Source organism: Cherax quadricarinatus, chromosome 10, assembly GCF_038502225.1.
Source record: "Cherax quadricarinatus isolate ZL_2023a chromosome 10, ASM3850222v1, whole genome shotgun sequence".
In the NCBI taxonomy this organism is placed as follows: Eukaryota; Metazoa; Arthropoda; class Malacostraca; order Decapoda; family Parastacidae; genus Cherax; species Cherax quadricarinatus.
In genome coordinates, this window is record NC_091301.1 from 10,749,526 (window position 1) to 10,765,082 (window position 15,557).

Below are 15,557 nucleotides of genomic sequence, written 5' to 3' on the forward strand. Positions count from 1 at the left end.
TCGACCCCTGCAATCAAATATAGATGAGGCGAGGACAATAGTCGGCTAGCACTCACGTAATAAATAGTTAGATAAGAGCAAGACTTTATCAAGACAATGTTTCGCGTAAAGAGACTTCATAAGGGTCTTGAGCGAAATAGTCTTCATTAAGACTTGCTCTGTTCTATCTGCACCACTCACATGTATCTTAACTCTACCTTCCAAAAACCCAGGTAATTATTTACTGCTTCGTGAATAGGGGCAACAAGTATACGGAAATATCTAAACAGCTTCATCCTTCCCCGGGTCGAACCCGCGTCCTTTGGTTGTGAAGAACATAATGAACAATAAAGTAGGCCTATTTGCCCACAAGAAGCAAGTCCTTCTCAAACCTTGCTTCTTGAGGCTATGTTTGAAAAGGACTTAGCGCCTAACTTCTGAGTGCTAGGTCCTAAATTCGATCACTCAACAGATTGTTCCGTTTATCTACAACTCTTCAAACCCAGTATTTTCCTATATCCTTACTAAATCTGAATTGATCCAGCTTTAATTCACTTTTTTGAGTTATGTCCTGGTTAGATATCCTCAGCAGGTGAAACTGCAGATCTAGAGAGTGTACAGAGAACCTGTACGTATATGTTCTATCACGCACCTCAACTACTGGGAATGCTTGGAAGCACTTGACTTGTACTCGCTGGAACGCAGGAGAGAGAGAGATATAATCTACACTTGGAAAATCCTAGAAGGAATGGTCCCGAATCTGCACACAGAAATCACTCCCTACGAAAGTAAAAGACTTGGCAGGCGATGCAAAATACCCCCAATTAAAAGTAGGGGCGCCACTGGTACACTAAGAGAAAAACACCTTAAGTGTCCGGGGCCCAAGACCGTTCAGCAGCCTCCCACCAAACATAAGGGGAATTACTAATAATGTCTTGGTCTGAAAAATGGCAGATGAAGTTCAATGTGGATAAGTGTAAGGTACTTACTTGCCCTTGGTAATGAAAATAACCCTCGAAGCTATAATCTAGGTGAAATAGAGCTTGATCATACAGAATGTGAAAAAGACTTGGGAGTCATGGTAAGCAGAAATCTAAAGCCAAGACAGCAGTGCCTTAGTGTGCGCAACAAGGCCCACAGATTACTTGGATTTATCTCAAGAAGTATAAGTAACAGAAGTCCAAAAGTTATTTTACAGCTCTATACATCACTAGTGAGGCCTTATTTAGATTATGCTGCTCAGTTTTGGTCCCCTTACTACAGGATGGATATAGACTCATTAGAGAACATACAGAGAAGAATGACTAAAATTATTTACTGTGTAAGGAACCTCCCGTATGAAGATAGACTTAAAGCCTTAAATCTCCACTCTCTGGAGAGGCGTAGAATGAGGGGAGATATCATTGAAGTGGATGACGGGCATAAACAAGGGATATATTAATAAAGTACTGAGGGTGTCGAACCAGGTAAGAACCAGAAATAATGGATTTAAGTTGGATAAATTTAGATTTAGAAAGGACATAGGTAAGTACTGGTTTTCTAACAGAGTTGTAGATGCGTGGAACAGTCTTCCCAGTAGGGTGGTAGAGGCTAGAACCTTGGGTAGCTTTAAGAAGAGACTGGACAAATATATGAGTGGGAGGGGCTGGGTTTGATTGGTGTCATTGGGTATGGGAGTTGTTTCTTGGGTAGCTTTGGGTAGAGGTCGTTTTTGATAAAGACCTGCCTCGCATGGGTCAGTAGGCCTTCTGCAGTGTTCCTCCATTCTTATGTTCTTAATAGGCCCCTGGCTGCCTTCAAGAGGGAGCTGGACAAATACCTAAAGTCGGTGCAGGATCAGCCGGGCTGTGGTTTACGTTGGACTACGTGCAGCTAGCAGTAACAGCCTGGTTGATCAGGCCCTGATCCATCAGGAGTACACAAACCTGTGTACTCACTACGACATTACACATAAAGTAAAAAAGCCTTCGAAGACGTATCATTCACCCGCCCCGCTTTCAGCACACCAATTAAATCTCCTTATAAATGGTGGGAAGCGGTGGTCACAGCAGTTGTGTTTGCCCAGAGGGAGGAAGGAATGAAGTTGTTCACTTCATCACCCTACACAAGAAGCATCCGTCTCTCAACGAGTTTTCCTGATGTCGTGTCTGCACGTTTCAGCATCCAGACACAGGTCCGGTGGCCTGGTGGCCTGGTGGCTAAAGCTCCCGCTTCACACACGGAGGGCCCGGGTTCAATTCCCGGCGGGTGGAAACATTTCGACACGTTTCCTTACACCTATTGTCCTGTTCACCTAGCAGCAAATAGGTAGTTAGGTAAGACACATATGCAACAGTTAGGTATCTTTATTTCGAAACGTTTCGCCTACACAGTAGGCTTCTTCAGTCGAGTACAGAAAAGTTGATAGAAGCAGAAGATACTTGAAGACGATGTAATCAGTCCATCACCCTTAAAGTTTTGAGGTGGTCAGTCCCTCAGTCTGGAGAAGAGCATTGTTCCGTTGTCTGAAACAATATGAAGTTGAAGTGACAGGATGGAGCCTTTATATAGTGCCAGGAGGTGAGACGTAGGTTGCTTTGGGAGGGCAGGTCCTGCCCTCCCAAAGCAACCTACGTCTCACCTCCTGGCACTATATAAAGGCTCCATCCTGTCACTTCAACTTCATATTGTTTCAGACAACGGAACAATGCTCTTCTCCAGACTGAGGGACTGACCACCTCAAAACTTTAAGGGTGATGGACTGATTACATCGTCTTCAAGTATCTTCTGCTTCTATCAACTTTTCTGTACTCGACTGAAGAAGCCTACTGTGTAGGCGAAACGTTTCGAAATAAAGATACCTAACTGTTGCATATGTGTCTTACCTAACAATCTGTCGGTATTTTATACCATTTTAATGTTCAGCAAATAGGTACCTGGGTGTTAGTCGACTGGTGTGGGTCGCATCCTGGGGGACAAGATTAAGGACCCCAATGGAAATAAGTTAGACAGTCCTCGATGACGCACTGACTTTCTTGGGTTATCCTGGGTGGCTAACCCTCCGGGGTTAAAAATCCGAACGAAATTTTATCTTACAAGCAGGATCCAGCGAAATTTGCCGAATTTCTTCGAGAATTGTAAGTGGTGTAAGTAGAGACACCTGGCGACATGACTTGTACAGTGGATTTTATCATTTACTCTGTATAATGCATTGTATTCATTTTAGATTAGGTTTGGTAAGAGTCGTCAGGAAACAGGACGAGTTTCCTGCCTAGGGTCTTAGTCATATGATGACCCGCCACTGGAACTCTTGGTCATCTGACCAAGGCCTTCCATTGGCTTACCGGTCCACCCCTTGGATTCCTATCACTTATACTTCTTTTTATAAATCCAAGCAATCGGTATGCTTTTTTTCTCGGACACTTAAGCACTATTCTACTGGCTTTAGATTTCTATTTACCATAACTCCCAAATCCTTTCCACATTTTGTATGATAAACTTCTATATTATTAGTTTTTAAGTGTTAGGGTTATTTTCATTCCGGAAGATTAGCATCTTACTCTTGCATACTGAATTTTCTCTGCCACTTTTTCCGACCACAACATTAGTCAACTTTAATCATTCTGAATTAAATGGCATCTTCCTCTGAATTTGTTAACCTATTTTTATGTCCTTAGCGAGTTTACTAATGTCGAGTTTTCTCTCATCAGTCATTGATTTATCATTAGTCATCATTAATTTATCATCAATCATTAATTTTGAATAGCAAAGGCCCCAAACTAATCCTTACGGAATGTCACTGGTGACTGATTGCCATTTTGATTTAACTCCTTTTATATTCTCTTTGCTGCCTCTTTGTTAGCCGTGTATCGATTCATGAAATAATTTGCTCTACACTAAGTGCTGCCACTTTAACAGTCTTCTGAGTGGAACTCCATCAAAGGCCTTAGTAAAATCCAAGTAGGTGACATCACAGTTTACTGCCACAAATGCCTTATTAAAGTCAGTAAATTTATCAGGCAAGAGCGGCCCCTTATGAATCCATAATGAAAATTATGCTCGTCAAGCTAGCAACAATTAGTCCATTTGAGGTAGGTCTATATTATTGTAATATATGTGAACTGTTTCCCATTAAAATTAGATAGCGAGTCTGATCAGAATGTATAGGAACACAGGAGCTTCAAAAAATAATAAGAGAATGCATTAATAAGGTGAAGAAGAAAATTTAATTGGGATTATTAGCTCAGGTTTAATAACGAAGATAGTCAAGCAGCCTCCATTGGGGTCCCTTACGTCCATCAAGAATGTGATCGACAAGTCTACAATAGTAACAGCCTCTTGAACAGGCAATAAACAATGAAGTCTGGCTAAAGGCCAGAAACTGATCACAGTTATATCACAGACATACACTAGATATCTATATACTAAGTGAAAAGGGGCAGAAGGTTAAAGTGTCGCCTTCCTTGAGGCCTACCCTTGGGTGGAGTTACTGTGTCAGGTATAGTTGCTGTGTCACTCCGACATTAGCAACAGAGCGCTACAGCACCACACAACATTGCCACCACCTCTGCTCTAACATACTTCATTCGCTGCCAACACAAACACACCTGTTATGACGATTTAACAATTCTTCTTTTCCATGGTTCACATTCAGTCAACTTCACCACCTTCATCCGCATGCACACGTACATTCTCGGGTTCGCATGTGCAGAACGTTTATTTCACCTATCCTGTGACACATGAGTTAGAGCACAGTCAGCTTATAACAGAAGGGTCTCAGGTTGGAGCACCGGGGAGGTAAGGACTTATCAGCAACTCGCCTCACATCTGCTACCCCTATTCACTTAGCAGTAACTAGGTCACCCGGGTGTTAGTCAGGTGCTGTGAGACTGGATGAAGTACGTGACACCCACAGGTATGTGGACAGACACAAGGATGTAAACAATTCTATAGTTGTTTAGGACTTTGCTCTAAGCAGACGATGTCTAAACAGAGATTTGTCCTGCATACCTGAGTCTTTGTGCACCTTGTGAGGCTCGGGAGGTGGAAGTTCTTTTCAGAATTGAATGCGTTAGTAATGTTCTGCTACTCTATTCTATATGGTAGCTATATAATAGGAACAAAAGCCGTTTCCCTGCCGTATTTCATCACACAGGTGGGTTACATACAGTGTACAGGGTATAATAAAAGTATACAGTCAGAACTAAAAGGTTAACACAACCTTCCTTGACCCAATTACTAACCTCGATAGCTTGGTTGCCACATTAACCGCAAACCACGCGTCGATACTTTCATGTTCCCCCAGTCCACACCACCATATGCGTATATGAAAACAATACCACAATGAGAAAATTAACATATTTATGTATGTATTTATGTATGTATACTGTGATGTTACTGTTATCTCCTGTTTGAAATAAGAGAATTGTCTCTGAAGTTATAAGGAGTTTAGGTAGGACTCCTCATTCTTATCCTCGCGCAATTCTGACTCTTGCTTTTATGTCGCGACCATGTGACACGCATACCTGATACCATGTGACCCTGGTTCTTGTCCTTATGTCGCGACCATGTGACACGCATACCTGATACCATGTGACCCTGGTTCTTGTCCTTATGTCGCGACCATGTGACACGCATACCTGATACCATGTGACCCTGGTTCTTGTCCTTATGTCGCGACCATGTGACACGCATACCTGATACCATGTGACGCTGGTGCTTGTCCTTATGCCGCGACTATGTGACACGCATACCTGACACAATGTGACTCTGGTTCTTTTCCTTATGCCGCGATTATGTGACACGCATACCTGACTCCATGTAACCCTGGTTCCTGTCCCTATGCCGCGACTATGTGACACGCACACCTGACAGCATGTGACCCTGGTTCTTGTCCTTATGCCGCGACCATGTGACACGCATATTTTCTGCTATTCGCGAAACGACTTCATGAGACAGAAGCATGGAAAGAGGCAGCAGGCCTGTATAAAAGAAGCAAACAGGAATAGTTGGAGAGAGTAGTGGCTTAGCGAGGGTAGCAATAGTACTATATAGTGTTACGTATCTGCTCCGAGCGTCTGACGTTACTCTGCATTAATCTTATCTATTGTCACTGAGAATACTGTAATAGCTTAACTGTGATAAGATAAGATAAGATTTCGTTCGGATTTTTAACCCCGGAGGATTAGCCACCCAGGATAACCCAAGAAAGTCAGTGCGTCATCGAGGACTGTCTAACTTATTTCCATTGGGGTCCTTAATCTTGTCCCCCAGGATGCGACCCACACCAGTCGACTAACACCCAGGTACCTATTTGCTGCTAGGTGAACAGGACAACAGGTGTAAGGAAACGTGTCGAAATGTTTCCACCCGCCGGGAATCGAACCCGGGCCCTCCGTGTGTGAAGCGGGAGCTTTAGCCACCAGGCCACCAGGCCACCGGGCCACCTGTGTAAAGTTTTTCATTAATTATGAAGCCAAGAGGAATCGAGAATCGCTCCCAGTTACCCAGCAGATTGGAAATAGAAAGACGACGACGTCTTGGTACGTACTAGATCATTATTAAGGCCATCCATGATTGTTAGGTAAGACACATATGCAACAGTTAGGTATCTTTATCATGAAACGTTTCGCCTACACAGTAGGCTTCTTCAGTCAAGTACAGAAAAGTTGATAGAAGCAGAAGATACTTGAAGACGATGTAATCAGTCCATCACCCTTAAAGTTTTGAGGTGGTCAGTCCCTCAGTCTGGAGAAGAGCATTGTTCCATAGTGTGAAACAATATGGAGAAGAAGTGACAGGATGGAGCTTTTTATAGCGCCAAGAGGTGAGACGTAGGCGCTATAAAAAGCTCCATCCTGTCACTTCTTCTCCATATTGTTTCACACTATGGAACAATGCTCTTCTCCAGACTGAGGGACTGACCACCTCAAAACTTTAAGGGTGATGGACTGATTACATCGTCTTCAAGTATCTTCTGCTTCTATCAACTTTTCTGTACTTGACTGAAGAAGCCTACTGTGTAGGCGAAACGTTTCATGATAAAGATACCTAACTGTTGCATATGTGTCTTACCTAACAACCTGTCGGTATTTTATACCATTTTAATGTTCAATCTGTCAGACACTGCAACACAAGGGTATCTTGGTACAGACCTGCAATCAACTTCGACAACTTCCACTAATGAGAGGGGCTGGATTTGAGAGGGACCTGACCTCTCAACATCTGAGTTCTTACCTCTCCTAGTGGCCTACGTCTCACCTCTTGGCGCTATAAAAAGCTCCATCCTGTCACTTCTTCTCCATATTGTTTCACACTATGGAACAATGCTCTTCTCCAGACTGAGGGACTGACCACCTCAAAACTTTAAGGGTGATGGACTGTTTACATCGTCTTCAAGTATCTTCTGCTTCTATCAACTTTTCTGTACTTGACTGAAGAAGCCTACTGTGTAGGCGAAACGTTTCATGATAAAGATACCTAACTGTTGCATATGTGTCTTACCTAACAACCTGTCGGTATTTTATACCATTTTAATGTTCAATCTGTCAGACACTGCAACACAAGGGTATCTTGGTACAGACCTGCAATCAACTTCGACAACTTCCACTAATGAGAGGGGCTGGATTTGAGAGGGACCTGACCTCTCAACATCTGAGTTCTTACCTCTCCTAGTGGCCTACGTCTCACCTCTTGGCGCTATAAAAAGCTCCATCCTGTCACTTCTTCTCCATATTGTTTCACACTATGGAACAATGCTCTTCTCCAGACTGAGGGACTGACCACCTCAAAACTTTAAGGATGATGGACTGATTACATCGTCTTCAAGTATCTTCTGCTTCTATCAACTTTTCTGTACTTGACTGAAGAAGCCTACTGTGTAGGCGAAACGTTTCATGATAAAGATACCTAACTGTTGCATATGTGTCTTACCTAACAACCTGTCGGTATTTTATACCATTTTAATGTTCCATCCATGATTGTCCGAAAAGCCGTTTGGTTTCCATTTCCAACCTGTGGATTACTTGTGAATAATTCACAAGTATCATCCATAACCATCAAAGTATTAAACATGGATAAATACTTCTATATTCCCAGCATCACAGATTGCGTCGCTAAAAATTTATATTCTGAAGGGCCTCAGCATGCTCAGGCACCCATCTTAAACCCTTTCACAAAAGTTCTTCAAACCTACTTGGGAAGAGACAGCACGCCAATATACTTGTATTCTATGAAAATGTCTGGATTGTATACGATTTTTACAATTATCCCTGACTGACACGGTTATACAACGTATCTTGGCACAAAAGACATCTTCCACAACCTTACTAAACTCTAGTTATGAGTGAGAAGGGTTGGATATGAGAGGGATCTGCTTAGCATGGGAAAGTAGGATTGCTGCAGTGTTCCTCAATTCTTACGTTCTTGCTTCTGCTAGTGGGTTCCGCCTCCTGTGACGTCTTCGAGATTTTCCGTGTCCCACCTTTGACAGTATACAAGGCTCCATTCTCATGATTCAGCTTCAGGGGTGGGCCGGTAAGTTATCGGAATGCCTCGGTAAGATAGCTTCAGCTCGACACTGTTTGAGACTACGGAGCTGAACTCTTCTCCAGGGTGAGGGAATGACCACCTCATACACTACTTCATGGACAAGATAAACTAATCACATCATTTTTACCTCACCAATACTGTCTCCATATTAATCTCAGCTGTATTTGACTGAAAGCGCCTGCTATGTAAGCGAAACGTTGCAAAAATAAAGATACCCAAATGCTGATGAACATTTGTCACAAATAAATGGATCACAAACGAAACTACGCACTAAAGGCAAGTGTCCTGTGGTCAGAGAAGTAGCATATGAAATTCAATTTCCGCAAATGGATGGTTCCTAATCCTGGACAAAGTGAACAGAGCAAACTGTATATGAAGCGCCGGGGACCGAACCGGTGTCCTTGTAATTCCAATCGATAACCACTGCTGAAATCAATATTGACTGCTCAAAGGGCCATTTCATTTTTATTTGTCTGCAGCAACGATAATGTTAAAATACTGGGTTCTAAAGACAAAATGCTTGCAATGATGTTGGTAGAATTACCGACAATATGTAAAGTAAAAGGACACAAGTACAAGTAATGTGACATTTTATTTTATTACTACTACTGTACTGTTACAACTTATATTACCACTACCACTAGTATTACACCTCACTAAGCCTATATATACCCTCTGTGCCCATGTATTGTTTGTAACGGCTTGACAAAGCTCCTGGAGAGCGAAACGTTGCCACAATAAAATGTCACATTAGTTGCACTTGTGTCCTTTTACTGCACAAAATGCTTGCAGAAGACATGCATATATTTTGGGATATTAGCACCATGTTGGACACACTTAAACAATCTTTAAATAAACTAAATATCACGATGAAAATTCCCAACAGAACTTTATCCTAATTAAATTCACATGATCAACACTTACACATAATGTGTATGTAACATATACGTATGATAAAACTAACAATATGACAAAGATGAAGAACCATCATCGTTCCGCCATGATTTCTGGCCCAAACTGGCTTAATATACCGCCTCTGACATTCTCTTTTGCATATAGACTACACCCTTGCTCCCCCCCTCCCACCTCAACATGTTGCCAGCCCCCCACTGCCCCTCCCCCTCTGCCATCCAGCTCTGACCCATGCGAGTTTAACATTTTTTTACGAATGTACTACTAATAATAAGATAATAATATATATTTGTACACAATAACTAAAAATATGATCGACTGAAGATGGGACACCATGAGCATAGCTCTACTTTTAAAGCTATAACATAGAAATAAAAACACTAGGCCTGGTCACAGACCGGACCGTGGGGGCGTTGACCTCCAAAACCCTCTCCAGGTATACTCCAGGTAATCAAAGCTAAACCAGGAACCTGATCTGTAACGGGAGAAAGCTATGGAAACCATCGCTATCATTCAGCCGTAAATATACGTTGCAAACAAGTGTCCGGTTGGACAGGAAGTGTGTGTACAATGTACATACATACCATTGACACTAAATGCTGGAGTTTAACTTGCTTGTTCTGTGACCACAGACCTGGTGATGAGTACTCTTGCTTGTGCCTCAGGTGTCTGCGATCTCTGCCTTGCCAGCGGCCTTAACCAGTGTTTGGTGCTGCGTTACTAAGTAAATTTATCGACTCTGTACGCAACGCTAGTCTTGACACAGTCACTCAGCGGCCAGCAATGACCATTTCATGCATGTTCCCTTCAAGCATGGGAAAGAGGATGGAGGAAGAGGTTACTCGAGTCCGGTGAAAAGCCTCTTACCCTGAGGAATGGAGATATGGTTCCCCCTTCCTTCAATAATTTTAACCATACTTTGCTTTGAAATAAATTTATTATATTATTATTACTTTGGTGTATGTCCCATACGGTTTTTAATAATAATTCCATTTCTTGGGTCAACTTTCTCATTCCCCAAGGCGCTCAATAGCCTCCTGCGGGTTCATCGCTTCATTCTGCTGCTGCGCAATCTTCAGTAAACATACAAGAATGATTTCCGATGTTGTAATTGTTATGAATATCTAGCTGCATTTATTTTGTTTGTTATTAATTTTGTTGCACCGGCATTATGCTACAGAGTATTACGTGATCCGAAATTATTGCATACACAAATTTTTGCTTGCCGTATATGTATATATATATATATATATATATATATATATATATATATATATATATATATATATATATATACACACACACACACACACAAAATAATCACTGTTTCATTCCAGTACAGTGCCATCCTTTTCCTATTTCTCAGGCACTGTATGACCGTTGCAGGTTCAGCGCTTCCCACGAACGTAATAATAACAATCCTGTTATCCCTGCTTGTTCCTCTAGTTTCTATCCCAGCTTCTTGACCGGTACACCATCAAATATCGTCTTGGCATCCAAGAAAATGCAGTCCACCCACACCTCTCCTTCCGGCTAAACTTCCTTAACACTCTCAGAGCTCCAGTCGGTTTGCGAGACCGGATTTACCCTCTATAAATTCGTGCTGTGCTATTTGTGATAAAGCCAGATACCCCACCACTCTCCTGCTTATCTTCTCCATTACCTTAGCCTTAAAGGGCATGCATGCGAAAGATATGAAATACTGGGGGAACATTACTGTAGCTATGTAATAAGAGGGGTGAGTATTAGTAAGCAAGTTTATTCAGGTATACACAAATACAATTATATAGATTATCATACATAGCAGCATATGTGTAGAGAACCTGGGATAACCCAAAAAAGGTCAGTGACTTACTTCCATTGGGGACCTTTCGTTACTTTGTTAATAATTTTACTTTAATATAAAAATCAAATGTGGCAGCTAAGAAATTATATAAAAATGACACCAAAATAAATTACGTAAAATATTGAATAAAAGGTGATAAAGATAGAATAAGGAGACCACAACGACGTGTCAGCACACTGTGCTGTCAGTACACTGTGCTGTCAGCACACTGTGCTGTCAGTACACTGTGGTGTCAGTACACTGTGGTGTCAATACACTGTGGTGTCAGTACACTGTGGTGTCAGTACACTGTGGTGTCAATACACTGTGGTGTCAGTACACTGTGGTGTCACCACACTGTGGTGTCAGTACACTGTGGTGTCAGTACACTGTGGTGTCAGTACACTGTGGTGTCAGTACACTGTGGTGTCAGTACACTGTGCTGCCAGTACACTGTGGTGTCAGCACAATGTGCTGTCAGTACACTGTGGTGTCAGTACACTGTGGTGTTAGTACACTGTGGTGTCAGTACACTGTGGTGTCAGTACACTGTGGTGTCAGTACACTGTGGTGTCAGCACACTGTGGTGTCAGCACAATGTGCTGTCAGTACACTGTGGTGTCAGTACACTGTGGTATCAGTACACTGTGGTGTCAGTACACTGTGGTGTCAGCACACTGTGGTGTCAGTACACTGTGGTGTCAGCACACTGTGCTGTCAGCACACTGTGCTGTCAGTACACTGTGCTGTCAGTACACTGTGGTGTCAGTACACTGTGGTGTCAGCACACTGTGGTGTCAGCACAATGTGCTGTCAGTACACTGTGGTGTCAGTACACTGTGGTGTCAGTACACTGTGGTGTCAGTACACTGTGGTGTCAGTACACTGTGGTGTCAGCACACTGTGGTGTCAGTACACTGTGGTGTCAGTACACTGTGGTGTCAGTACACTGTGGTGTCAGTACACTGTGCTGTTAGCACACTGTGGTGTCAGCACACTGTGGTGTCAGCACACTGTGCTGTCAGCACACTCTGCTGTCAGCACACTGTGCTGTCAGCACACTGTGGTGTCAGCACACTGTGGTGTCAGCACACTCTGCTGTCAGCACACTGTGCTGTCAGCACACTCTGCTGTCAGCACACTGTGCTGTCAGCACACTGTGGTGTCAGCACACTGTGGTGTCAGCACACTCTGCTGTCAGCACACTGTGCTGTCAGCACACTGTGGTGTCAGCACACTCTGCTGTCAGCACACTGTGCTGTCAGCACACTGTGGTGTCAGCACACTGTGGTGTCAGCACACTCTGCTGTCAGCACACTCTGCTGTCAGTACACTGTGGTGTCAGCACACTGTGTCAGCACACTGTGCTGTCAGCACACTGTGCTGTCAGCACACTCTGCTGTCAGCACACTGTGGTGTCAGCACACTGTGGTGTCAGCACACTGTGGTGTCAGCACACTGTGGTGTCAGCACACTGTGCTGTCAGCACACTGTGGTGTCAGCACACTGTGGTGTCAGCACACTGTGGTGTCAGCACACTGTGCTGTCAGCACACTGTGGTGTCAGCACACTGTGGTGTCAGCACACTCTGCTGTCAGCAGACTCTGCTGTCAGCACACTCTGCTGTCAGTACACTGTGCTGTCAGCACACTGTGGTGTCAGCACACTGTGGTGTCAGCACACTGTGGTGTCAGCACACTGATAGCAAGACTGACGTTGAACGAAAGGTACTGAACGTAATACTAATAAAAAAATCTAAGCAAAAATAATAACAAAAGATAATGTTAAAATATAAAAGTAAAAAATAAATAATAAAATAATGATAATATAATAATATTTCACACTGTTATATTATGTGAAAACGAACTGTGCGAGAGAGAGAGGGAGAGAACTTGAGCAAGAGTGGTAGTGTAGAGTCAAGGTTACTGCTGCTTGGTATCCCACACCACACAACTCACTCTTCGCCGCAAACTGTCTCATGAGTATGCACACGGTGTCAGTGCTGGGTTTGTGAGAGATACGCACTCACGCTCATGGACGCACACGTACTCACACACATACATGGATTCCCCCACGCACATGGACAAGCACGCACTCTCGCATGGTATGATAAGGCTCTCGAAGCCATGAGTGAATCCAGTGGTGGCCGAGAGCTAAGACTCAAGCCTTGCAACTATATAATATATATATATATATATATATATATATTTTTTTTAAATATATAGGATGGGGTCCACCTCTGGTGTAAATTGTGGGACCCATTGCCTCGGAGAAGTGCATAAAAAGACTTCAAGGAAGAATATTTGGATTTCTTCCTGAAGCCGTTTGAATATTCCACTTCCCCTACCACCCCATCTTTTAGTATATTTTTTTTTTTTTTTTTTACCAATAGGAATATTTTATTACATAATATGGTACAGAAGATTTAAGAGATACATTGTTGATATAAATGTGGCATATACGGTACATGTTGTTACGTGTGTATCACCGATTATAAGGCGAAAATCTCATCCAGCTCCTCAGAGCTGGGGCGTGTGCCCAAAATACAGCAGGCATTACCCCTTTGAACAGCCGCACTGAGCCGCTGGAACAGAAAACTAGCTGCCCTGGGATCCCTAGTTACCCTGATGAGTCTTTTTCCCAGCTCCTTAAGGAATTTAGATGCACTCTTTCCCCATGAGCCAAGGGTCTCTGAGCCTATGGGAACAAACATATAATGATGGGCAAGTTCTCCATATTTTCTATACTTTTGGGACTCCCTGAAGCTGGCAGCTGCCCCTCCTTCCTCCCTGGTGTATTGGAGATAGGTATCAGCCAAGGTAGATGCACATGTATAGTCCCACACCACCTGCTTCCCATCTGTCCAGGCTTGAAGGGTGATACCATCTGGACGCTTCTGGCTGCCATCAGATCTGCATAGTTGGGGTGGCTCCCTTACTGCTGGGCATCCAGCTGTTGTGAGGCTCCTCTTGATAATGTTATTAACCTCCTCATGTCTTGCAATCTTTCCCTCGGATTTACGGCACACAAGACCATGGTACCCGAATCGGTCTGCTGCTTCACTGCCACAAATACACCTGTGTTCGGCGAGAATAGGGGCGGCAAGTCGAAGGGCAACACCGATGCGGATGGTCTGTGGGTCGAGACGTGTGCCAAGGCTGGAGTTGGGAACAGCCAACAGAAAGTCCCCAGCATGAGGGGCTCTCACTGCCAGGAGGCGGGCTCTATCCTTCCCTGACACACTCTGAAGCATTGTTGAGGCAATATTTTCCACTATTGGACCATCCCAGTGCGATTGTTTGTAGTTGTTGGGGGGAGCAGGTCTGGCTCCAGAGCCCGTTAGATTATCCCAGATCATTGCTCCGTCAATGAATTTTTGGTCCTGGACTCCTACCTTGTCCCTAAGATGTTCAGGGAGAATCGCTGCTACAAGCTCTCTGGATGCAATACACGAGGACAGAAAAGCAGGTAACGCAATCTGTGATGACTTGCGGACACCAATGCCTCCTAGTCTGACTGGAAGTGTAGCTTGGTTCCACTGCCCGTCTTCTAGAGTAAGGTTAAGTACTTTCGTAAAAATCTGCCTCAGAATACTGTCATATTCGTGCAGTATAGGGTTATCATATGAAGGTGCACATCTTAGGAAATATGTCAACCTGGGCAGACTCAAGCACTTTGTGAGAAGGTACAAGGCATCGTGGGTGTCCAGATTGCCTATTCGTTGTTCCATTCTCCTTAACTCTTCCAATTTCTTCCTGAGAATTGTGTCAATGGCATTGCTTCCCAGAGGTGCTCCTAGCAAGACACTATTTGTGGGGGCAATGACTGCTGCTCCTGGTAGTTTTGCTCTCACTGCATCTATCACTTGTTGACTGACTGAGATGATTTCACATTTGGATGGATTCAGGATGAGACCCATTTCCTGTCCCCGTGTCATTACCTGTGTAAGGTCATGTAGGAGGGACGCTTTTGTACCTGCTAGTGTGCCATCATCTAGGAACCAGATGTTTAGCTCGCTGGTCAGTCTGACTGTGATTTCCCTAACTGCTATACAGAAGAGAAATGGTGCAAGAGGATCTCCTTGTTGGACACCCTCCGATGATGTAATTTCATGCTCTCCAAAGAGAAGCATTGATTCCTTGCTATACCCGGCTGAAACAAAAGGGAAGAGACCAGGGAAATGTTCTTGTACTGCTGCTAATACCACGTCTCTTTTCAGGAGATTGAACGCATTCTTGAAATCTAATTTTACCACTGCATTGTCCTCAGGCAGGTTGTTGATATACGCCCTTGTTGCATGAACCGCTGCTTC

The 15,557-nt window shown here is 43.5% G+C and overlaps 1 long non-coding RNA gene across 3 annotated transcripts in view; it reads right to left on the minus strand.

Moving 5' to 3' along the window:
- Positions 1-15,557, minus strand: part of LOC138852497 (uncharacterized) — a 61,178-nt gene that overhangs the window by 38,112 nt on the left and 7,509 nt on the right. The window lies entirely within an intron of this gene.